General features: G+C 34.6%; 1 protein-coding gene and 1 non-coding gene across 2 annotated transcripts in view; both read right to left on the reverse strand.

The window, feature by feature from the left end:
* HTR2C (5-hydroxytryptamine receptor 2C) overlaps nt 1-27,625 on the reverse strand; it is a 165,669-nt gene that overhangs the window by 34,338 nt on the left and 103,706 nt on the right. The gene's annotated exons all lie outside the window — the stretch shown is intronic.
* LOC124246209 (U6 spliceosomal RNA) lies at nt 8,098-8,204 on the reverse strand. The gene has a single exon (XR_006890418.1). It is a non-coding gene; the product is annotated as a U6 spliceosomal RNA (small nuclear RNA).

The raw sequence follows: 27,625 nt of genomic DNA on the forward strand, positions 1-27,625 counted from the left end.
GCTATCATCAGGAAGACAAGGGCTAACAAATGTCTGTGAGGATGTAGAGATAGGGGAACCCTTTTACACTGCTGGCCAGAATATAAATTGGTGCACCTATTATGGAAAACAGTATGGACATTACTCAAATAATTCAAAATAGAACTACCATATGATCCAGCAATTCCATTTCTGGATATATATTCCAAGGAAAAGAAAACTGGGTTTTGAAGAGATATATGCACTCCCATGTTTATTGCAGCATTATTCACAGTGGTCAAGATACGGAAACAACTTGAGTGTCAGTCAACAGATTGATGGATAAAGAAGTTGTGGTATATATATAATATTAAATATTATTCAGCCATGAGAAAAAAGAAAAATCCTGCCATTTGCAACAGCATGGATGGACCTTGAGGGCATTATGCTAAATGAGATTAGTCAGACAGAGAAAGATAAATATTGTATGATCTCACTTATATGTGGAATCTAAAAAAGCCAAACTTGTAAAAACAGAGATTAGAATGGTGGTTACCAAAGGCTTGGTGTGGGGTGGGAGAAATTGGGGATATGTTGTTTAAGGGTACAAACCTGGAACAAGTAGATAAATAAGTACTGGAGAGCTAATGCACAGCATAGTAATTATAGTCAACAATGCTGTATTATAAACTTCAAAGTTGCCAAGAGACTAGATGCTAATTGTTCCCACCACTCAAAGGAAGTGATTATTATATGATGTGATAGAGGTATTCACTAACGCTATAGTGGTAATCATATTGCAATATATAAATGTATCAAATCAACATTTTGTACACTTTAAACTTAACCAATGTTATATGTCAATTATATTTGAGCAAAAAAAGAAACATGGATACAAAAATACTCCCCAAAATACTAGCACACTGAACCAAGCAACATAAAAAATTACACACCATGATCAAGTGGGATTTATCCCAGATAGGTAAGGTTGGTTTAACATCAACAGAATTTTAAAAAATGCATGATCACCTCAATAAATGCATAAATAACATTTGAAAAACCTCCATTGCCCTTTCATGATAAAAACACTTGGTAAACTATTAATAGAAGAGAACTCCTCAGTTTGACAAAGGGCATCTATGAAAAACTCACAACTCACATCTTACTTAACGATGAAAGACCTCCTAAGACCTCTTGGTATCCCCCTAAGATCAGAAACAAGGCAAGGCTGTGCACTCTGGCCACTTTTACTCATCACTGTACTAGAATTTCTAGAGAAGACAATGACACAAAAAAACCCAAAATAAAAGCCATCTAGATTGGAAAAGAACTTGAAGCTATCTATGTTTGCAGATAATATGATCTTGTATACAGAAAATCCTAAAGAATACACTAAAAAATTAGTAGAACTAGTAAATAAGTCAGGAAAATTGCATTATACAAGATTGATGTCCAATCCAATATATGAAATTAAGAAAACAATTCGATTTACAATAACATTGAAAAGAATAAAGTACTTAAGAATAAATTTTAAAAAAGAAATCCAAACTTTTTAAATTGAAAACTACCAAACATTGTTGAAAAAAGTAGAGAATTTAAATGAATAGAAAAAAACTCATGTCCATGGATCAGAAGATTTAAAATTGTTAAGATGGAAAAGATGCCCAAAGTAGACTAAAGACTCAACACAATTCCTGTCAGCAACCCAGCTGACTTCTTTGTAAAAATTGACAAGCCAATTCTAAAACTCATATGGAGTTGCAAAAGACTCAGAATAGCCAAAGTAATCTTGAAATAGAAGAACAAGGTAGGAGAAATCATACTTCCTGATTTTGAAACTTACTACAAAGCAATGATAATCAAGACCATGTGGTACTGACAAAAATAGATAGATAGATCAATGAAATAGAATTGAGAGTCCACAAGTAAACCTATGTGTTTATGGTCAACTGATTTTCAACAAGGCTGCCAGGACCATTGCTATGGTCTGAATGACTGTGTCCCTCCCAAAATTCATATGTTGAAATCCTAACCCAAAGGTGATGATATTAAGAGGAACCTTTGGGAAGTGATTAGGTCATGAGAGATGAGCCCTTGTGAATGGGATTAGTGCCCTTATTCCATTAGGGCTGGAGAAAGCTCCCTTGCCCTTCTGTGATGTGAGATTATAGTGAAAAGATGGCCATCTAGAAAGTGAGACTTCACTAGATATTGAATTTGCCAGTGCCCTGATCTTGGACTTCCCAACCTCCAGAACTGTGAGAAATAAATATTTGTTGTTTATAAGCCACCCAGTTTATAGGATTTTGTCATAGCAGTCTGAAGGACAAAGACAATGATTCAATGTGGTAAAAATAGTCTTTTCAAATGGTGCTGGAATAAGTGGATACCAACATGCAAAAGAATGAAATTGGACTCTTACACCATCTACAAAAATAAACTCAAAATGGATCAAAGACCAAAATGTAAGAGGCAAAAACTAGACAATTTTAAGAAGAAAAGATAGGCATACATCCTTATGATTATAGATTTGGTAATGTTTTCTTAAATATGACAATAAAAGGACAAGTGACAAAATAAAAATGAATTGAACTTCATCAAAATTGAAAATGTTTGCACTGCAAATGATACCATCAAGGAAGTGAAAGGATAACTGACACAATGGCAGGAAATACTTACAAGTCATATATCTTCTATATGTCTTTCATCCAGAATACATGAAAATGCTTACAATTTAATAATAACAGATAGATAACCCAATTAAAATTGGGAAAAGGATCAGTAGCTATTAGGGAGATGCAAATAAAAACCACAATGAGATAACACTTTACACACACTAAGATGGGTATAATCGTAAACATTGACAACAAAAAATGTCAGTAATGATATGAAGATATTGGAACCCTCCTATATGGATGATGGGAATTTAAAATGGTACATTAGCTTTGGAAAACAATTTGACAGTTACAGTATGACCCAGGAATTCCTTAGTTATGTATCCAAGAGAATTGAAAACAGGTGTTCAAACACAAACTGTTCATAGCAGGATTATTCACGATGAAAAAGAATGGAAACAACTCAAATGCCCATGAGTAGAAGAATGAAAAAAAGTAAATGGTGGTATATTCTTATAATGAAATCTTATTCAGGCTTAAAAAAGGAATCATAGATACATGCCACCATATGGATGTACCTTAAAAACATTACCAAGTGAAAAAGCCAATCACACAAGACTACATATTATATTATTGCAACTACATGAGAGTCCAACTATTGCCAGAGTAAGCATGAAGAGACAGTTGATTAGTTCTTGCCTAGGCATATGTTGTTGGGTAGGTAGGGGTAGTGATAGCTATAGAATTTCTCCTTGTGGTCATAAAAACGTTTTCATCAAACACTTTTCCAAAAAATAGAAAAGGAAAGAACATTTCCCATCTCATTCTATGAAGCCAGTATTACCCTGATACCAAAAACAGACAAAGACATCATACAAAAAGAAAACCACAGGCAGATACTTTTGATTAATATAGGCAAAAAAAACCCTCAACAACATACTTGCCAACCAAATCCAGCAACATACAAAACGAGTATACATCATATCAAATGAGATTTATCCAAAGGACGCAAGGCTGTGTCAGCATACAAAAATTAATCAACACAACAGGCCATACTAATAGAATAAAGGACAAAATCCATTGCATTTTTGTGATGAAACAGTGAACGTACAAGAAACAGAAGGGAACTTCCTCAACTTTATAGAAGGCATCTACAAAACACCTACAGCTAATATCATACTTCATTATGAAAAACGAAGATCAAAAAGGGAGAAGTTTACTTTCACCACTTCTATTCAACATTATACTGGAGTTTAAGCAGAGCATTTAAGTAAGAAAAAGAATTAAAGGCATCCAGATTTTAAAGGAAGAGGTAAAACCATCTTTATTTGAAGATTACATGATCTTGTGTTAGGAAATGAATTCAGCAAGTCTTTAGGATAAAAGATAATATGAAAGAATCAATTGTAGTAGTATATAATAGCAATGGGAAATCTATAAATGAAATAAAACAATTCCAATTTCAATAGCATCAAAAAGTAATAAAATATTTAGGAATAAATTTAACAAAAGTGCAAGATCTGTACACTGAAAATTGCAAAAGAAAAATTGAAAGAAATTAAAGAATATCTAAATACATGGAAAGATATCTCATGTTCATGGATTGGAAGACTTAATTTGTTAATGCTTTACAAATTGTTCTACAGATTCAATGTAATATGTATCAAAATCTTAAATGACTTATTTTTCTGAAATTTACAAAAACCCCAAGACTTTCAAAAAATATATATATATAAAAGAAATTGACAAGCTGCTTATAAAATTTATATGGAGCTGCAAGGGACTCAGAATAGCCAAAACAATATTGAAAAAGAAGAACAAAGTTGGAGCACTCACACTTTCGCATTTCAAAACATACTACAAAGCCACAGTAATTAAGACTGTGTGGTATTGAAATAAGGAGAGCCTTGTAGATCAGCAGAATAGAATTGAGAGTCCAAAAATAAACTCTTATTTTATTGTCACTCATTATTTGAGAAGGATGCCTATACAATTCAATGGGGAAAGAATAGCCTTTTTAACAAATGATGATGGGACAATTGCATATCTGCTCACAAAGAATGAAGTTGGACTCTTACCTCACAACATCTACAAAAATTAACTTAAAATGAATGAAAGAGCTAAATGGAAGAGCTAAAACTATAAAAATCTAAGGAAAAAAACATAGGAGTAAATCTTCAAGACCCTGCCTTCTTAGACATGAGACCAAAAGCATAAACCATTAAAGAAAAACGATAGATAAATTGGGCTTCATCAAAATTAAAAACTTTTGTGTTGCAAATGCAAGATCAAGAAAGTGAAAAGACAATTAATAGAATGGAAGAAAATATTTGCAAATCGCATATCATCTAAGTGTCTTTTATCTAGGCTATATAAAGATCTTTTACAACTCCATAGCAAAAAGATAATCCAATTAAAAATTAGCAAAGTATATAAATTTCTCTAAAGAAGACATACAATTGACTGATATTAATATGAAAGTATGCTCAGCATCATTAGCCATTAAGGAAATACAAATCAAAACCACAATGAGATGTCACTTAACAAATACTAAGATGAGTATAATCATAAATACAGACAATAACAAATGTTGGTGAGGATATGAAAAAATTAGAACTCTCCTACGTGGTTGATGGGAATTTAAAATAGTACAGCTGCATTGGAAAACTGGTTGGCAATTCCTAAATAAGTTAAACATAGAGTTATCATGTAATGCAGGATTTCCACTCCTAGGATATACCTGTAAGAACTGAAAACATATGTCTACACAGAAACTTACATATGGATGTTCATAGCAGCATTATTCATAATTTTAAAAACTAGAAATAATTCCAATGCCCATAAACAGAAGAATAGATAAATTGTGGTATAGTCATACAATGGAATATTATTCAGCCATAAAAATGAGTGAAGCACGGTCATGTGCTAAAACATGGATGAGCTTTGAAAACACTATGTTACTTGAAAGAAGTCATACACAAAAGATCATATAGTGTATGACTTTCTGTATATAAAGTGTTCAGAATATGCAAACTCATAGAGACAGAAAGTAGATTACTGTTTGCCCAGGGTTAGGGGGAGGAGGAATGGGTAATAATTGCTAATAGGTAAGTAGTTTCTCTTTGGGTGATGAAAATATTCTGAAATTGGTTAGTGGTGATGGTTGCACAACTTTGTGAATATACTAAAAACCTCTGACCAAATTATACATGGAAGAAGAGACATTACAATTCTGATACCACAGAAATATATGGATCATAAGAGACTGCTATGAACAATTATGTGCCAATAAATTAGATAACCTAGAAGAAATGGATACTTTTTTAGACACATACAACCTACCGAGATGAATCATGAAGAATTAGAAAATCTGATCAGAACAATAATGAGTAAGGAGTTTGAAGCAATAATAAAAAGCCTCTCAACAACGAACAGCCCAGGACCAGATGGCTTCACTAGTGAATTCTACCAAACATTTAAAGAATGAAGGCCAATCCTTCTCAAAGTCTTCCAAAAAATTGAAGAGGAGGGAACATTCCCAAACTCATGTTACAAGGTCAGCATGCCCTGAGAAAAAACAATATAAGTACACTACAAGAAAAGAAAACCACAGGACAATAGCCCTGATGAATATAGATGAAAAAATCCTCAACAAAATACTAGCAAACTGAATTTAACAGAATGTTAAAAGGAACATACACCATGATCAAGTGGGATTTATCCCTGAGATGCAAGGATGATTTGACCTACACAAATTAGTAAATGTGATACAACACATTAATATAATGAAGGATAAAATCTTATGATCATATCAATAAAAGCAAAAAAAGTATTTTGCAAAATTTGAAATTCTTTTATGATAAAGCTCTCAACAAATTGGGTATAGAAGGAATGTATCTCAACACGATAAAGTCTTTATATAACAAGCCCACAGCTAATATCATACTCAGCAGTGAAAGGTTGAAATCTTGTCCTCTAAGATCGGGAAGAAGACAAAAATGCCCACTCTTGCTACTCTTATTCAACATAGTACTAGAAGTCCTAGCCAGAACAATTAGGCAAGAAAAAGAAAGAAAAGACATCCACATCAGAAAGGAAGAAGTAAAATTGACTCTGTTTACAGATGACATAGTTGTATACACAGAAATTTCTAAAGACTCCATCAAAAAACTATTAAAAGTAACAGACTAATTTAATAAAGTTTCAGGATACAAAATCAACATAGAGAAATCAGTTGCATTTCTACACACTAACAACAAACAATTTGAAAAGGAAATAAAGAAAATAATTCCATTTACAATAGTATCAAACACAACAAAGTACTTAGGAATAAATTTAAGTTAGTGAAACATCTGTACACTGAAGGCTACAAGACTTTGGTGAAAGAGATTGAAGAAGGTACAAATAAATGAAAAGATATCTCATGTTCATGGATTGGAAGAATCAATATTGTTAAAATGCCCATACTACCCAAAGCCATCTATAGATTCAGTGGAATCGCTACCAAAATTTCAATGGCACTTTTTAAAAAAATCGTTTTATTAAGACTATGATAGTTTACAACCTTGTGAAATTTCAGTTGTACATTATTGTTAGTCATGTTGTAGGTGCACCACTTCACCCTTTTTGCCCTTCCCCCCACCCCCTCCTTTCCCCTGGTAACCACCAATCAGTTCTCTTTGTCTATATGTTTAACTTCCACCTATGAGTGGAGTCATACGGAGTTGTCTTTCTCTGTCTGGCTTATTTCACTTAACATAATACCGTCAAGGTCCATCCATGTTGTTGTGAATGGGACGATTTTATCCTTTTTATGGCTGAGTAGTATTCCATTGCATATGTATACCATATCTTCTTTATCCAATCATCAGTTGATGGGCACTTAGGTTGCTTGCACATCTTGGCTATTGTAAATAATGCTGCAATGAACATAGGGGTGCATGGGATTTTTGGAATTGCTGATTTCAAGTTCTTTGGATACCCAGTAGTGGGATAGCTGGGTCATAAGGTATTTCTATTTTTAATTTTTGAGAAATCTCCCTACTGTTTTCCATAGTGGCTGCACCAGTTTGCATTCCCACCAGCAATGTATGAGGGTTCCTTTTTCTCCACAACCTCTCCAACATTTATCATTTTTTGTTTTGGATATTTTTGCCATTCTAACAGGTGTAAGGTGGTGCCTTAGTGTAATTTTGATTTGCATTTCCCTGATGATTAGTGATGATGAGCATCTTTTCATGTGTCTATTGGCCATCCGTATATATTCTTTGGAGAAATGTCTATTTATGTCCCCTGTCCATTTTTTGATCAGGTTGTTTGATTTTTTTGTTGTTGAGCTGTGTGAGTTCTTTATATATAATGGAGATGAACCCATTGTCAGATATATAACTTGTAAATATTTTTTCCCAATTAGTGGGCTCTTTTTTTGTTTCAATCCTGTTTTCCCTTGCCTTGAAGAAGCTCTTTAGTCTGATGAAGTCCCATTTGTTTATTCTTTCTATTGTTTCCCTTGTCTGAGGAGTTAAAAAATATGGAACTCTTCATGAATTTGCGTGTCATCCTTGCACAGGGGGCATGCTAATCTTCTCTGTGTCATTCCAATTTTAGTATCTGTGCTGCCGAAGCGAGCAGTGAATGGCACTTTTTACAAAATTAGATAAAACAATCCTAAATTTTGTATAGAACCAAGATTACCCCAAATAGCCAAAGCAATCTTGAGAAAGAAGAACAAAGCTGGAGGCATCATGCTTCCTGATTTCAAACTATACTACAAACCTATAGTAATCAAAACAGTATGGTACAGGCATAAAAACAAACACATAGACCAATGGACCAGAATCAAGAGCCTAGAAATAAACCCTTGTGTATACAGTCAATTAATATTTGACAAGGGGGCCAAGAATACTCGATGGGGAGGAGATAGTCTCTTCAAGAAATGGTGTTGTGAAAACTGGATATTCACATGCAGCAGAATGAAATTGTACCCTTACCTTATATCACTTACACTACCACAAATTTACTTGAAATGGATTAAAGACTTAAATATAAGACCTAAAACTATAAGACTCCTAGGGGAAAACACTCCTTAACATTGGTCTTGGTGAAGATTTTTTGGATATGACACCAAAAGGACCCAGAACAAAAGCAAAAATAAACAAGTGGCTCTACATCCAACTAAAAAGCTTCTGCACAGTAAAAGAAACAATAACAGAGTAAAAAGGCAGCCTATGGGGTGGGAGAAAATATTTGTACACCATATACCTAATAAGGGGTTAATATCCAAAATATATAAGAAATTCATATGACATCAGCAAAAAGCAAATAACCCAATTAAAAAATGGGTAAAGGAAGATGTTACTATGGGGAAAACTAAGAAAAGAGTATACAGAGTCTATTATTTCTTGTAATTGCATATGAATCTACAATTATCTCAAAATGAAAAGCTTATTTAAAAATTTTTAAAAACGGGAAAAGGACTTGAATAGACACTTTTCTAAAGAAGACATACAAATGGCCAACAGTTATGTGAAAAGGTGGCCAACATCACTAATCGTCAGGGAAATGCAAATCAAAACCACAATGAGATATCACCTCACATCTGTTAGAATGGCTATTATCAAAAAGACAAGAGATAATACATCTTGGCAAACATGTGGAGAAAAGGGAACACTGGTGCACTGTTGGTGGGAACGTAAATTGGTATAGCCACTATGGGAAACAGTTTGGAGATTTTTTAAAAAACTAAAAACAGAACTGCCATATGATCCAAAGGTATATATCCAAAGGAAATGAAATCATTATCTTGAAAAAATATCTGCTCCCCTATGTTCATGGCAGCATTATTCACAATAGTCAAGACATGGAAACAACATCAACATCCGTTGATGGATGAACGGATAAAGAAGATGTATATATATATACACACAGAATGGAATAGCATTCAACCACAAAAAAGAAGGAAGTCCTGCCATTTGCAACAACATGGATGAACCTGGAAGGCATTATGCTAAGTGAACTAAGTCAGGCAGAGAAAAACAAGTATTGTATGATTTCACTTATAGGTAGAATCTAAAAAAGCCAAATTCATAGAAACAAAGAGTAATTGGTGTTACCCAGGGGCCAGGATGTGGGGGAAATGTGGAAATGTTGGTCAAAGGGTACAAACTTCAAGTTATAAAATGAATAAGTTCTGGGGATGTAATGTACAGAATGGTGACTACAGTTAACAATACTTGCATATTCAAAAGCTACTAAGAGAGTAGATCTTAAATGTTCTCACCTCATACATGCACACAGGTAATTATGTGAGGTGATGGATTTTTTAACTAACCTTATTATGGTAATCATATATATATATATCTCAAATCATGTTGTATACCTTAAACTTACACAATGTTAGAATGAAATTATATGTCAATAAATCTGGAAAAATTAAAATCTCTGAATTTTACACTTTAAAATTGTGAACATATGTGAATTATATCTCAATTACAGGAAAGCAAGACATGGAAAAAGTTATATTATGCTAACACAAATCAAAGAAAGCTGATGTGTCTATTTTAATATCATAATATCTAAATTTATCAAAAGTTCATTTGAGTCATAATTGTGCACCTAATGATATAGGTTAGAAATACATTGACTAAAACTGATAGAACTGAAAGTAGAAATAAAAAAGTCCACAGATATAATCAGAGAATTCAACACCCTTCATCAGTAATCCATGGAACTAGGAGGAAAAAAAACAATAAAAACAAGGAGGACTTGAACAACATTATCAGCTAACACGTGCTATTAATATGTGGAGAATAATCTGTCCAAAAATAGCAGAATACCATTGTTTCCAAGGGCACGCAGGACATTTAGCAATGTAGACGATTTTATTTACCTTAATAACTATTAATTTATCAATTATTTTTATGAAATATAATATAAAATATATTTTATAATGATGTCATTAATTTCAATATTGATTGAAATAACAGAAATACATAAGGAAATTCTCCAAATATTTGGACACTAAACAGTACATTTCTGAATAACTCTTGGTTCAAAGGAGAAATCACAAGGCAAATTATAAAGTATTTTTAAATGAATGAAAATAAAAACAGCATCTCGAAATGTTTGGAACGCAGCTAAAGTGATGCCTACAGAAAAATTCACTGCATTAAATACTTATATTACCAAAGAAGAAAGGTTTAAAAGCAATGACCTATGATTTTACCCTAAGGAACTAGACAAAGTATCAAATTTAACCCAAAGTAAAGCAAAAAAATGCAAATACTAAAGATGAAAATATGTCACTGAAGTATATACGAAAGCAATAAAGAAAAAACAATGAAATCAAGAAAGTGATATAGTTGATAAAAATCCAGTCAGATCGATCAGGAAAAATAGACGAGATACAAATTATCAACATCAGGAATGAAGTAGGAGAATGCACTACAGATCCTATAAATATTAACAGAGAATAATATGTGAAAAACTTTAAGCCAATATACTTGACAACTTAGATGTTACGGATAAATTCCTTAAAAGATACAGACTTATCAAAGGTCACATTAGAAGTTATAGAAAACCCAAATAACTGTGTATCTATTAAAGAGATTGATGTTGCAGTTCAAAATCTTCCCACAGTGAAAACACCAGGCCTGAATGGCTTCAGTGGTGAATTCTACCATACATTTAAGAAAGAAATTATTCTAATTCTAAATTCTTTCTAAAAACAAAAGAAGTAATGCTTCCCAACACATTCCATGAGGCCAGTGTTACCTCAATTCCAAAACTGGACAAATACATAATAGGAAAACTATAGACAAATGCCCTTCATGAACATTGATGCATAAATTTTAAACAGAATTTTAGTAGCTTCAACCCACCAGTAACCAAAAAATTAAGGCAACATGATCAAATGCTGTTTATTCCAGAAATAGAAGATTCATTGACATTAAAAAATTAACTGATATAATTTTCCATATCAAGAGATTAAAAAAGAAAATCCATATGATCATCTCATAGACTCAATGGAGAAAAACTGAAAGCTATCCCTCTAAGAACAGGAACCAGACAAGGATGCCTGCTGTCACCACTCTTATTTAACATAGTATTGGAAGTCCTAGCCAGAGCAATCAGGCAAGAAAAAGAAATAAAAGGGATCCACATTGGAAAAGAAGAAATGAAACTGTCACACTTTGCAGATGACGTGATTTTATATCTAGAAAACCCTGAAGAGTCCACTAAAAAACTTTTAGAAATAATAAAGGAATACTATCAAGTTGCAGGATACAAAATCAATGTACAAAAATCCGTTGTGTTTCTATACACTAACAACGAAGTAGCAGAAAGAGAAATTAAGAATACAATCCCATTTACAATTGCAACAAAAAGAATAAAATACCTAGGAATAAACTTAACCAAAGAGGTGAAAGATCTGTACACCGAAAACTATAAAACATTGTTGAAAGAAATCGAAGAAGACACAAAGAACTGGAAAGATATTCCTTGCTCTTGGATTGGAAGAATTAACACTGTTAAAATGTCCATACTTCCTAAAGCAATCTATAGATTCAACGCAATCCCTATCAAAGTTCCAACAACATTTTTTACAGAAATAGAACAAAGAATCCTAAAATTTATATGGAACAACAAAAGACCCCGAATAGCCAAAGGATTCCTGAGAAAAAAGAACAAAGCTGGAGGTATCACACTCCCTGATTTCAAATTATACTACAAAGCCATAGTAACCAAAACAGCATGGTACTGGCACAAAAACAGACACACAGATCAATGGAACAAAATTGAGAGCCCAGAAGTAAACCCACACGTTTATGGACAGCTAATATTCGACAAGGGAGCCAAGAGCATACGATGGAGAAAGGAGAGTCTCTTCAATAAATGGTGGTGGGAAAACTGGACAGCCACATGCAAAAGAATCAAAGTAGACCATTCCCTTACACCATGCACAAAAAAATCAACTCAAAATGGATTAAAGACTTGAATGTAAGACCCGAAACCATGAGACTTCTAGAAGAAAACATGGGCAGTACGCTCTATGACATTGGTCTGAGCAGCATATTTTCAAGTCCCATGTCTGACTGGGCAAGGTAAACAAAAGAAAAAATAAACAAATGGGACTACATCAAACTAAAAAGTTTCTGCACAGCAAAGGAAACCATCAGCAAAATGAAAAGACAACCTAACAATTGGGAGAAGATATTTGCAAACCACATATCAGATAAGGGGTTAATATCCAAAATATACAAAGAACTCATATAGCTCAACAACAAAAAAACCAACAATCCAATTAGAAAATGGGCAAAAGATCTGAACAGAGATTTCTCCAAAGAAGAAATACAGATGGCCAACAGGCATATGAAAAGATGCTCAACATCATTAGCTATCAGGGAAATGCAAATCAAAACTACAATGAGGTATCACCTCACTCCAGTCAGAATGGCTATAATTAACAAGACAGGAAACAACAAATTTTGGAGAGGGTGTGGAGAGAAGGGAACCCTTGTTCACTGCTGGTGGCAGTGCAAACTGGTGCAGCCACTATGGAAAGCAGTGTGGAGAATCCTCAGAAAATTAAGGATAGATCTACCATATGATCCAGCTATCCCACTGCTGGGTATTTATCCAAAGAACTTGAAAACACAAAGGCATAAAGATACTTGCACCCCTATGTTCATTGTGGCATTATACACGATAGCCAAGACTTGGAAGCAACCTAGGTGCCCATCAAGGGACCAATGGATAAGGAAGATGTGGTATTTATACACGATGGACTACTACTCAGCCATAAGAAATGACGAAATCCGGCCATTTGTGACAATATGGATGGACCTTGAGGGTATTATGCTGAGTGAAATAAGTCAGAGGGAGAAAGTCAAATACCATATGATCTCACTCATAAGTAGAAGATAAAAACGACACAAAAAACCACACATAGCATTGGAGATTGGACTGGTGGTTACCATTGGAGAAGGGGGGAGGCGGGAGGGCAAAAGAGGTGATTAGGGTCACATGTGAGGGGATGCACTATAATTAGTGTTCGGGTGGTGAACATGATGTAATGTATCCAGAATTTGAAATATGATGTACATCCGAAAAAAAAAAATTCAATATCTGTTCGTAATAACAACTCTCAACAAACTAGTAATGGATGGGAACTTCCTCAATCTGAAACGGCACCTACCAAAACAAACAACAAGCAAGCAAACAAAAATACTATAGCTACCATTGTACTTAATTGTGAATGACTGAATGTCTTTTCCCCAGTTAAAGAATGAAGCAAGTTTTTCCGCCTTTACCATACATTTTATTTAACACTGTGCTGGAGGTGCCAGTTCATGCAAAAAACCAACAAATAGATATAAATTGTACAGATTGGACATAAGAAGCAAAACTGTCTTTATTTATGGATCTCGTGATCATCCATATAAAAAATCAAAAGGAATATACAGAACGCTAGAAATATTAAATGAGTTTAACAAGTTTGCAGCATAAAATCAATTGTATTTCTGTGAAATAAGAATGTACAATTAAATATTAAATTTAAAACAACTAGGGATAAAAATTAGGAAAAAATTTTTTAAAATATGTGCAAGAACATGAACTATGAAACAATGTTAAGAGACATTAAATATACCGTGTTCAGGGATCAACTTATTCCTCATTGTTAAGATGTCAGTTCTCCTCACATTGATTCACAGATTTAATGCAATCTCAGCCAAAATTCCACCTGGTGTTTTTAACAAATATTATGGTGCAATTCTATGATTTATATGGAAATACAAAGGACCTAGACTAACCAAAATAATTTTGAAAAGAAGAGCAATATGAGAAAATTCAGGGGCCGGCCCCGTGGCATAGTGGTTAAGTTCTGCACACTCTGCTTTGGTGGCCCGAGTTCACAGGTTTGGATCGCTGGCACAGAGCTACACAACTCATCAGCCGTGCTGTGGCAGCAACCCACATAAAAGGTAGAGGAGGATTGGCACAGATGTTAGCTCAGGGACAATCTTCCTCAGCAAAAAAAAAAAAAAAAAAGAGAAGAAGAAAGAAAGAAATAGAGAGAATTCACACTATATAATTTCAATACTTACTATAGCTACATTACTATAGACATTGTGAAAGTGGCATAAAGATAGACATATTGATTTCCTGAGCAGAACAGACAGTCCATAAATAGACCAAAACACATATGGTCAGTTGATTTTTGAGACAGGTGATGTAACAATTCAAGGGGGAAAGGATAATCTTTCTAATAAATTGTGCTGGAAGTATTAGATAGCCATGTGCAAAAAAAGGAATCTCATCTCTTCACACTGTATACAATTTTAAACTTGGAATGAGAATACATGCAAAAATTCTATTTATCAAAAAGAATTCAATGACATAGGAAAAAAGAGCCCATTACCAAGTGGAATTTATTGTAAGAATATAAGATTAATTACAAATTCAAAAATTTAATTTACCATGCTAACAGCACAAAGAAAGAAATCCTATGAACATCCCAATAGATGTAGAAAAAGGATTTGATAAAATTCACAACTGTTTATGATAAAATCCAAGCAAATACAGAATAAAAGAGAACTTCCTTAATCTGATGAAAGATATTTCACAAAACCTACAACTAACAAACATTATTCTTAGGGGTCGGCCTCATGGCTGAGTGGTTAAGTTCGCATGCTCCGCTTCGGTGGCCCAGGGTTTCACCAGTTCAGTTCCCAGGCACAGACATGGCACCGCTCATCAGGCCATGCTGAGGCGGCGTGCCCTATAGCACAACCAGAGGCACTCACAACTAGGATATACAACTATGTACTGGGGGGCTTTGGGAAGAAGAAGAAGAAAAAAGATTGACAAGACTTGTTAGCCCAGGTGTCAATCTTTAAAAAAAATCCCAAGAAACAAAAAACAAAACATTATTCTTAGTGTTGAAATAAATATTGAACACTTTTCCACTATTCCACTCAAGAAAAAGATGCTCGTTACCTCCACTTTTGTTAAACATCGTTTTGCAAGTCCTTTCAGTGCAATAAAATAACAATAAATTAAAGAATGTATTAAAATAGGAACAGAAGAAATAAATTTATTATCATGACATTACTGGGTATGCAGAAAATTCCAATGAATCTATTAACAAACTCTTAGAAATGATAAATGAATTTAGCCAGATATCTTGATACAGAGTAAATATGCAAAAATCAAATGTCTTTCTGTATACTAGCAATAAACTTGTGGTAATAAATTTATGAAGTACTAATACTGTTTACAAAAGCATTCTAGGAAATCAAATACCTAGGGATAAATCTAACAACGATATACAACGATATACAACGATGTATACAAGACACCTAAACTGAAAACTACAAAATCAATTAAAGAAGGTCTAAGTAAATGGAGGAATATTTACATGTACATACACATAGGTACATGGATCAGAAGCCAGAATATTGTTAAAACTTGAATTCTCATTCAACTGGTTTGTAAACTCAACGTAATCCTGATTTTAAAAAAACAGTATATTTTGTTTTGAATATTAACAAGGTAATTTCAATTTTAAATGAAAATGAAAAAGTCTTAGAACAGCCTGGACAATTTTGGTGAAGAGCACAGTTAAAGGACTTACTCCACTAGCTATCAAGACTTAGCTTAAAGTTACACCAATTAGGATGTCGTAATACTGGTACAAAGACAGAATATTAGAATAGAACAGATAGTCCCGTAGCAACAACATCCATAAGGTCACCTGACTTTTGGGAATGATTCCATTCCAATTCAGTGGGCAAGGATAATCTTTTCAATAAATGGTGCTGAATCAATTAGATATCCGTATGAGAAATAAAATCCAACCCCTCTTATATCAGACATAAAAATTAAATTGAGATGTCTATTAGACCTACATGTGAAAACTAAGATCATCAAGCTATTAAGAAAAAACAAAGCAAAACAAAAAACAGAGAGGTTTATCCTCTTGAACTTTAGATAAAAAATTTTTTCTTAAACTGGACACAAAAATTGCTTACTATTAAAGGAAACAGTGACAAAGTGAACTTCATTAAGAGAGTAAAAAGCTAAACACAGATTGGGAGAAAATATTTTAAATATATATATTTGGCAAAGGACTCATATGTAGACTATAAAAAGAACTCTAGAAATCAAGTAAGAAAAGAATTAAAGTGAAAATAGGCAAATGATTAGAAAAGATGCACCACAGAAAATATACAAGAGGACATCCAAACGCATAAAAAACATAAGGAAAAGTGTTAAACACTATGAGTCAATAGAGATATAAAAATGAATACTAAAATGAGATAATCACTGCAAACTTACCGGAACACATTTAATTATTAGGTCCAGGGTTTGGCAAACTGTGGCTCATGGGCCAAATCTGGCCTGCAGCCAGGTTTTTGTGGACTAAAAATTATTTTAAATTTTTTAAAAGGTTGTTAAAAATATATGCAACAGAGATCATATGTGGCCCACAAAGCCTAAAATATTTACTAACTGACCCTAATAGAAAATGTGCCTTGGCCTGCAACTATGACCACTAATACTAATTTTTGACGAAAGTTTAGTTTTTCTTCCATTTCTTACATTGCATTTCTTTCATTTTTAATATTGTGGATGACTTTGTGAATGAATACAATCTCTTTGAAAAAATCTTTGACAGTATATACTAAAGAAGTCTAAAAAGATTCTCAGATTTTTCTTTTGGGTATAAGTACAACAAAAATGAATGTTTATATCCATGAAAAAGCATAGACACTCAGGTTCTTTGCAACTTTATTTATAATAGCCAAACACTGGAAACAAACCAAATGTTCATCAACATTAAGAAGGTAAATTTATTTTTTGATATTTATACAGTGGAACGCTGTGACAATGAGAAAGAACCAACTACTGATAAATGCAACAACATGGATGGATCCTACAGAAGCAGCATTGATTGAAAGAAGTCAGACCCAAAAGAGTACACAAAAGAGTACATATTATACGCTTCCATTTATATGATATTCCAAAACAGGCAAAACTAATCTGTGGTTATAGAAGTCAGAACAGTGGTTACCCATAGGGGATTACTGACAGAAAGGGGGCAATAGATGGCCCTCTGGATATTTGGAGTGTTCTGTGTCTTTTTCTGAGTGTTCATTACAGCAGTGTATACATCTGTAAAAATTCATCAAGCTATACACTTAAGATTCGTACACTTTACTGTATATGTTACACTTAAATTTTTTTAAACTTTTAAAGTTGTGGAAACCCTGAACTCTATTCACAGACATTGAAGGTTACAACCACTGACCTAAGATGAAAATTATATGTAAGATGCTTTTGAAAGATGCGACAGAGGGGATATTCTGAGGGCATGGGTTGAATTTGTGAGCCATGGCTACTAACGAGTCATGAAGGTGGACAAAATTCCTTGAGGCACCACCTTATTGGTTGTCCAAATAATTCAATCGCAAATGTGGTAGAGAATTTTGAGTAGCAACACAAAATGGCCCAGGCCAAAGGAGAAGAGAAAAAAAAGTAAAATGATTAGGAAGTCAAACAAGGCAGAAAATAAAGAAGACACAGAGAGGATAACGGAAAAGCAATGTTTGAAGGAATTCTCTGAGTAATTGGGCATAGAGATCTGGAGAAGAATCTTTAGTTCTTGTTGCCTTGTGTGCACCCTGCTCACTTAAGGAAGTAAAGCTGTGTCTTGGATATCTCTCCCATCTCTTCCACAGAGATAGGAGAGGAGATGTGGGCTTAAGAATGATTAGCAATAAAGGCTTAAACTAAGAAAGCAAGTGAGGGAGTGGAGAGACTGGGATGTGAGAAATATTAAGGACAGGTTGTGTTGATTGGCTATGGGAGAGGAAATCTAAAATGATTCTCAGGTTTCTGTTTGGGTAAATGGGAGACACCATTGCCATCACTTGAGAAATGAAAACGTAGGAGGAGGGAAAAATGGAGATGGGAGAAAGGTGATGAGTGAAATCTTGGCGAGATGGCATTTGAGATATATATCTAACGTTCATTTCTATACCCCCATATAGCTTGAGTTAGAGATCTAGATATAACCTGGATAGAAATAGTTTTTGAGTGTCGTTGGTAGATAGATTTTGTTTTTTTCTGTGGATAAAGTAAGCCAGGAAAACTGTACAAGCAACTGGAAAGAACAGAATCCTGGGGAAGTGTGAGAGTAAAGCAGAAAATGAAGAAAATGAATAGGAGCAGACAGAAAGATAGGAGAAAAGAAAACAAACAAAATGATGTTATAGTGTGCAGAGGAAGATAGAATTATGAGAAAAGCATTCTCAAACTGTTTCAAATGCCACAAAGGGAGTTAGGGCTGGAAACATAGTTCTTAAAGTGTGGTCCATGGGTATCTCAGTGTCCATAAGACTCTTTCAATGGTTTTGTGAAGCCAAAACTACTTCCACAATAATATTAATGTGCCATTTGCTGTTTTTACTGTGTTTACATTTTTACCGATGGTGCAAAATAATAGTGGGTAAAATTGCTGGTGTCTTAGCATAAATCAAACTTTGCTGCTTATTTTTAGTGCTGTGGCGTTTATTCTGCCTCCTAGTGACCTTGTGTACAGCAGAGTTCAACTCTGCCCCATCTTTTTGTGCCATCCTCTCACCTTCCGGCACTATATCAGACAATGCTTCATTGCTATTCATAGGATTTTCATGGCCAGCTTTTTCACAAGAGGGTGGTCAGGTCCTTCTTCCTAGTCTGTCTTAGTCTGGAAGCTCCACTGAAACCTGTCCACCATGGGTGAATTTGTTGGTATTTGAAATACCAGTGGCATAGCTTTCAGCTCACAGCAACTTGCAGCCTTCACAGTATGAGAACTGACAGACAGATGGGTGTTATCGTTCCCTGACTGGAAAATGAAGCCGGGCTGTGTAGGTGAAAGCACCGAATCTTAACCTCTAGACAAAAAGGGCTGGCTCGATCAGGCTAGCGACACCAAATAGTACAAGTAGTCATTGTATTGTTCACCATTATATACTTTTAGGGAAAAAAAGGCTAGTTTTACTTAAGAATGTCCTTGATGAAGCAGTAGAAATTGTTAATATTGTTAAATTTTGACTATTTTAATAATCCATGTGATGAAATGGAAGTATACAGAGAGCACTTCTGCTGCGCACTGATAGGAGACAGCTGCTTTGAGGAAAAGCACTTATGCAATTGCTAGAATTGGAAGCTGAACTAGACACTTTTTTCATGAAATAACATTTTTACTTGAAAGAATGACTGCCAGACACACTAGCATTATTCACACTTGGATATTCTCAAACTTGTCATGTCAAGGAAAAAACAGGTGGTATTTGCTGCTAATGATAAAATTTGAGCTTTCAAGTGAATATCGGAACTTTGGAAAACATGCATCCACCCCTGGAAGTCAACACCTTCTCAATATTTAGAGCCTTTTCTGCTAAGACTTGTAGGGATTATTAAAGAATATGATTTTTTGATACTGTATTAACATTTGGAAAATCCGCACAATTCAGGGAACTGATATTTTTCAAATGACCTATGCTTGATGTTAGAAAATAAAGCATAGATAAAATATTCATTCAAAGTGCAAGAAGGACTAGTGGATATTAATGTAATAGCATATGAAACATTCAATGATATCATTTCTGACTCCACATTACAACGAAACTTAAGAAACTACCACTTACTGAGTTGTAGCATAGTATCAAAGAAGAATGTTCACTACTATTTGAAAACTTTCCTGTATTGAAGTTGCCTATCTGTATGAGGATATGTATTTTCTTTGCGTAATTCAAGCAAAGCAACTCATTGCAACAGATTAAGTGCATAAGTAGAGATGAGAATCTGGTTGTCTTCTACTAAGCCAGAGGATAAAGAGATTTAAAACATTATGACAGTGTTACTCTTTCCATTAACTTCATTTTTGGAAGAAAATGTAACTATTTTTCATAGGGTTATGTTACTTATGCTAACATGTAATTAGTTTACTATTTTTTAATAAATCCATACATAATTAAAAATTTTCTCAATTTTAATTTCCAAGACGATAAATATTGATAGATACAACTCATATAAATGAAAGCTCATTGGGGTTTTCAATAATATTTAGGTGTGTAAAGGGACCCTGTGGCCAAAAATTTTGAGAACTGATGAATTAGACAATTAAGAAGTCACTAATGAACTTACAGAGAACAGTTTCAGTAGGTGGTGGAGCTACAAAATCGATTCTCATGAGATGAACAATAAACTGTGACAAAGAAGACATGACAGTGATTATATAAGTTTGGCTGTAAAGTCCAGGAGACAGACTGGCCATAATCTAAATTAGTATATAGATTGGAGAAAGTATTTTCTAAAAATTCAGCTAATTTCTTCCTAAATTAATTTATAAATTTAAAGAGATCCCATCAAAATAGAAACTGACTTTTAAAATGGAACTAGGAAAGTTAATATTAAAGCTCATATGGAAATTAAACAATCCAGAATGTCTAGGCAAGCTCTGAAAAATTAGAGTAATGAGTGATGATTAATCATACCCGATGACAATATTTGTTATAAAACTTTCATAATTAAAACAGTGTGGAATTGGCACACAAATAGACACACTAGTGGAATAGAATGCAAACTTCAGAAATAGGCCCAGATAATGTAAGATAATTTTTTATACTATAAAGATGGCATCACAAATCACAGGGTAGATGAACTTTTTAAATAAATAGCATGAAATAACTGAATGATTAGGTGGATGAAGATAAAATTGAATGTATATCTCACCACATACAAAAATAAACTCACTGGATCAGAGGTCTAAATGTAAAAAATGAGGAATATATGGTGATTTATTGTCTAGCCTGAGTGTGGGGAAAGAATTTATAACTATCGCTCAACATAGAAAAGAAATCTGATTTGATAAAATGATCTTTAAAAAAATAATAATTTTGCACACCAAAAGCACCATAGACATTTGCATAGCAAGTAGAAAATACAGAGAAAATATTTTCGTTTATAACATTTAAAATGTTTATTATCTGTGATGTATAAAGAGCTACTAAAATCAAGAAATAAAAAGGTAAAGAAACAGATAGAAAAGTGAGAAAAAGGCACAATCACTTTGCAAAAAACTGATTTATCAATGACACTTAAACATATGAAAACAAGCTTAACTTCTGTCATGATAAAGCAGAGACAAATTAAAACTACAATAAAGGGTGACATCAGCATCATGAGGGAGTGAGTTCTTCCCGTTGTCTCTCCCCTCTAAGTTACAACTGATCAGACATCCATTGACCAACAAAGGACTCCCTACACAGCACAACAGAATGCCTAAGCGATCCATGCATCTATACATCTGAAAGTGGGTGGATTGGACCGTCAAGAGGCAGTGGAACTAGGGGAACAGCCTACCCCTCCCCTGACAGCAGTGATCCAAAACACGAAGCTTTACACTGGTGCCTGCTGGCAAACAAAGGCTACATGGGAAGGCATGGCATGTGTGGCTTAGTCCCTGCACACTTAATGGTGGTGAGTAGCACAAGTATCAAGAGAACTGAGGACACAGGGCAGAATCAGTGACCCAGCCCCTTCCCCCTCCCCTAGAAGTGGCCATCCAAAATGTAGAGCTGGTGTACATGCTTGTGAACAGAGGCTGCAGGGGTAGACATGGCACTTGTGGCATAGCCACAGTGCCCATCACGAGCAGTGGCGGGTGGTGCACACATCCCGAGGATTCAAGACACAGAGAAGAGCTGGTGACCTGGCCCCTTTTCCCTATCCCCAGTCTTTCCAACAGTGGGGACGATAGACAAAAATCAGACTTTCCTGGCTGGAGGGGACACCCTGACCTGAGTTTTCCACACACACCAGCTCACACCAGCAACCAGAAGCTGCACAAGTGAGCAGCAATGACAGTCACTCCCTCTTTAGTTCCTACTCCCCTAGCAGTGGCAGGTGGAACCTGGGAACAGAATCCTCAGGAACCACAGCGGAACCTGTGACCCAGCCCCCAATGGCTGCACCCCCAACACCAGCTCTATCAGCAGCAGGGTCTCCATGCAAGTCTCCAGGTCCCCAAGACCCCAGCAGCAACAATGATACCCGTGAACCCAGATCCCACAGCAATGGTGCAAACAGGACCCCCAGAAAACCCGGGAGCAGCAGTGCAGCTGGTGCATGGGGCAGCAGCATTCAAGACCGTGGAGAGCCCACTGAAAGCCAGTGGGGTAATACAAGCAGCATATGTGCTTGCAGTCTGATGACCTCAGTGGTGACACCTGAGACTGCAGTGACATCATAAGCAGCAGGGCACCAGTAACTTCAAAGGCACAAGCAGCACAAGGAGGGCACTGATGATACCTCTAGCAGAGGCAGTGGAGGGTGGAAAGTATAGGCTCTCAAATACAGTCAGAAGCAGCTCAAAACCAAAGTAACCAAAGACTTATGCAAAAAAGAAACATCATTACTACCAAAAATGTGCTGGCAGAGGATCAACACATTAAGAACCATGAAGAACTACAGGAACACTGCAGAACAGAAAGAGAATGACAATTCTCCAGAAACCAAACTTAAAGGAGATTACAGTCTCACAGGAGTTTACAGTTTAACTGACAGAGAATTCAAAATAGCTGCCGTGAAGAAACTTAATGGGTTACAAGGAAACTAAGAAAGATAGTTCAATGATCTCAGGAATAAAATTAATGAGCAGAAGGAGTACTTCACCAAAGAGATTGAAACTCTAAAAGAAAAAAACCAAACAGAATTTTTGGGGATGAAGAACACAATTAATGAGATGAAAAATAAAGTACAAAGCATTAAAAATAGAGCAGACAATATAGAGACCATATGGAGCTCAAAGATAGAAATCGAGAAGTGATTGAGGTGGAAGAAGAGAGAGAACTAAGATTTTTTTTTTTAAATGAAGAAATTCTATGAGAAATATCCAATTCCATTAGGAAAAGTAACATAAAGATAATAGGTATCCCAGAAGGAGAAGAGAGGGAGAAAGGAGAAGAAAGCTTATACAAAGAAACAATAGCTGAGAACTTCCCAAACCTGGGGAGGGAACTGGATATGCAAGTGCATGATGCTAATAACTCCTAATTATCTCAATGCAAAAAGACCTTCTCTGAGGCATAAATATTAAAACTGTCAAAAGTCAATGACAAAGAAAGAATATTAAGGGCAGCCAGAGAGAAGAAAATAACTTACAAAGGAAACCCCATCAGGCTTTCAGCAGATTTTTCAGCAGAAACTCTACAAACTAGGAGAGAGTGGAATGATATATTTAAAATACTGAAATACAAAAACTATTAGTCAAGAATATTCTAGCCTGGAAAGTTATCCTTCAGACAAACAAAAGCTGAGGGAATTCATTGCTACTAGACCTGCCTTACAGGAAATGTTGAAAGGAGCCCTCATACCTGAAACAAAAAAGCAAAGGTTTACAAAGTTTTGAGCAAAGTGATAAATAGATATAATCAGAAAACTGTAATTCTATATCAGAATAGGTTAGTAAAAACTTAATATAACATAAAGGCTAAAGGGAAATAAACCATAAAAAATAACTATAGCTACCTCAATTTGGTTACTAACTCATAACACAAAAAAGAATAATTTGTGACAGCAATAATACAGAAAGGGGAGAGGAAAAGGACAGAACTTGTGTAGGCTTATGGAGATAAGATGCTATCAGTCAAAAAAGGACTATCTCATCTATGAGATCTTTTATACAAACCTCATGGTAACTACAAAATAGAAAATCAGAGCAGACTCACAAGTTATAAATAAAGAGAAAACTGAAAAAAACAATCACAGAAAACCACCAAACTGAAATGGTAGACAGAAATACTAAGAAAAAAGAAACAATGGAAATATAGAACAACTGGAAAACAAAAGGTAAAATAGCAATATTAAGCCCTCATATATCAATAATAACTCTAAATGCAAATGGATTGAATTCACCAATCAAAAGATACCGATTGACTGGAATGGTTAAACAACAAGACCCAACAACATGCTGCCTGCAGGAAAGACATCTCAGCTCTAAAGATAAACATAAGCTGAGAATGAAGGGATGAAAGATGATACTCCAAGCAAATGGCAACCAAAAGAAAGTGGGTGTAGCCATACTTATATCATATAAACCAGACTTTTTTTTTTTAGGAAGATTAGCCCTGAGCTAACATCTGTGCCCCTCTTAACCTACTTTATATGTGGGACGCCTGTCACAGCATGACTTGACAAGCAGTGCATGGGTCTGCACCTGGGATCCAAACTGGTGAACCCTGGGCTGCCAAAGCAGAATGTGTGAACTTTGCTTCACCACTGGGCTGGCCCCTAAACCAGACTTCAAGTCAAAAAAGTTAAGAAAAAAAGATGGTCATTATATAACGATAAAAGGGACATTCCACCAAGAAGACATAACATTTGTTAATATGTATGCACCTAAAACTGGAACACCAAAGTATATAAAGCAACTATTAACAGATCTAAAGGGAGAAATTGACAGCAACACAATAATAGTAGGGGACTTTAAAACCCCACTTACATCAATGGAGAGATTGTCTAGACAGAAAGTCAACAAGGAAACATCGGGCTTGAATGAAACACTAGACCATGTGGACTTAATAGATGTATATAGAACATTCCATGGTTATACATAGAACATTCCATCCAAAAGCAGCAGAATACACATTCTTCTCAATTGCACATGGAGCATTCTCAAAGACAGATCATATGTTTGGAAAACTAACAAGCCTCAATACATTTGAGTAGATTGAGACCACATTAAGTATCTTTTCCAACCACACTGGTGTGAAACTAGAAATCAACTGTAAGAGGAAAGCTGGAAAAGTAAAAAATATGTGGAGACTTAAAAACATGCTACTGAACAACTATGGAATCAGTAAATAAATCAAAGGAGAAATAAAATATACCTGGAGACAAATGAAAATGAAAACACAACATATCAAAACATATAGGATGAAGCAAAAGTGGTAATAAGAGGGAAGTTTATAGTAATACATGCGTACCTCAAAAAGAAAAAAAAAAACCTCAAATAAACAATCTAGCACTATACCCAAAAGCACCAGAAAAAAAAGAAGAACAAACAAGCCCAAAGTCAGTAGAAGGGGGGAATAAATATCAGAGGGAAAAAAATTAAACAAAGACTAAAAAAACCAATAGAAAAGATCAGTGAAACTAAGAGCTGATTGTTTGAAAAGATAAACAAAATTGACAAACCCTTACCCAGACTCACTAAGGAAAAAAGAGAGAAGGCTCAAATAAAATCAGAAATGAAAGAGGAGAAACTACAAAGGATACCACAGGAATACAAATGGTTATAAGAGAATACTATGAAAAGGTATGCACCAACAAACTGGATAACCTAGAAGAAATGGATAAATTCTTAGCATTATACAATCTCCCAAACCTCAATCAAGAAAAAATAGAAATTTGAGTAGACCAATCACAAGTAAAGAGATTGAAACAGTAATCAAAAGACAGAAGTCCAGGACCAGATGGCTTCTCTTGTGAATTCTACTGAACTTTCAAAGAAAATTGATCCTTCTCAAACACTTCTGAAAAATTGAAGAAGATGGAATGCTTCCTAATTCATTCTATGAAGCCAGCATTACCCTGATATCAAAACCAGAAAGAACAACACAAAGAAGGAAAATTACAGGCCAATATTGCTGATGAACTTAGATGCAAAAATCCTCAATAAAATATTAGCAAATTGAATATAATAATAGATTAAAATGATCACACATTATGATCAAGTAAGATTTACTCCAGGGATACAGGGAAGTTTCAACATCCACAAGTCAGTCAATGTGATACACCACATTAACAAAATGAAGAATAAAAATCATGTGATCATCTCAATAGATGCAGAGAAAGCTTTTGACAAGATCCAACATCCCTTTATGATAAAAACTGTCAATAAAATGGGTATTAAAGTGAAGTACGTCAACATAATAAAGGCCATATATGACAAACCCACAGCCAACATCATATTCAACAGTGAAAAATTAAAAGGTATTCATCTAGGAACAGGAACAAGACAAGGATGCCCACTCTTGCCACTCTTATTCAACATAGTACTGGAAGTTTTAGCCAGAGGACTTAGGGAAGAAAAACAAATAAAAGGAATTCAAATTAGAAAAGAAGAAGTAAAACCATCACTATTTGTGGATGATCTGATCCTATATATAGAAAACCCTAAAGAATCCATCAAAAAATATCAGATATAATTAATGAATACAGTTAAGCCTCAGGGTACAAAATAAACATACAAAAATCAGTTGCATTTCTACACACGAATATTGAACTGGCAGAAAGAGAATTCAAGAATACAATCCCATTTATAATTGCAACAAAAAGAATAAAATATCTAGGAATAAATTTAACCAAGGAAGTGAAAGACCTATACACTGAAAACATATATAGATAAAAGACATTATTGAAATAAATTGATGATGATGTAAAGAAATGGAAAGATATTCCACATTCATGGATTGGAAGAATAAACATAGTTAAAACGTCCATATTACCTAAACCAATCTACAGATTCAATGCAATCCCAATCAGTACCCCAATGACATTCTTCATGGAAATGGAACAAAGAATCCTAAAATTTATATGAAACAACAAAAGACTCTGAATAGCCAAAGCAATCCTGAGAAAAAAGAACAAAGCTGGAGGCATCACAATCCCTGACTTCTAAATATACTATAAAGCTATAGTAATCAAAACAGCATGGTCCTGGTACAAAAACCCACACGTGGATCAATGGAAGAGAATTGAAAGCCCAGAAATAAAACTACACATCTATGGACAGCCAATCTTTGAAAAATCAGCCAAGAATATACAATGGAGAAAAGAAATTCTCTTCAATAAATGGTGTTGGGAAAACTAGACAGCCACATACAAAAGAATGAGAGTAGAGCATTGTCCTATATCATATGCAAAAATTAACACAAAATGGATTAAAGACTTGAATGTAAGACCAGACACCATAAAACTCCTAGAAGAAAACATAG

The sequence above is a fragment of the Equus quagga genome, chromosome 10, assembly GCF_021613505.1.
Source record: "Equus quagga isolate Etosha38 chromosome 10, UCLA_HA_Equagga_1.0, whole genome shotgun sequence".
NCBI lineage: Eukaryota > Metazoa > Chordata > Mammalia > Perissodactyla > Equidae > Equus > Equus quagga.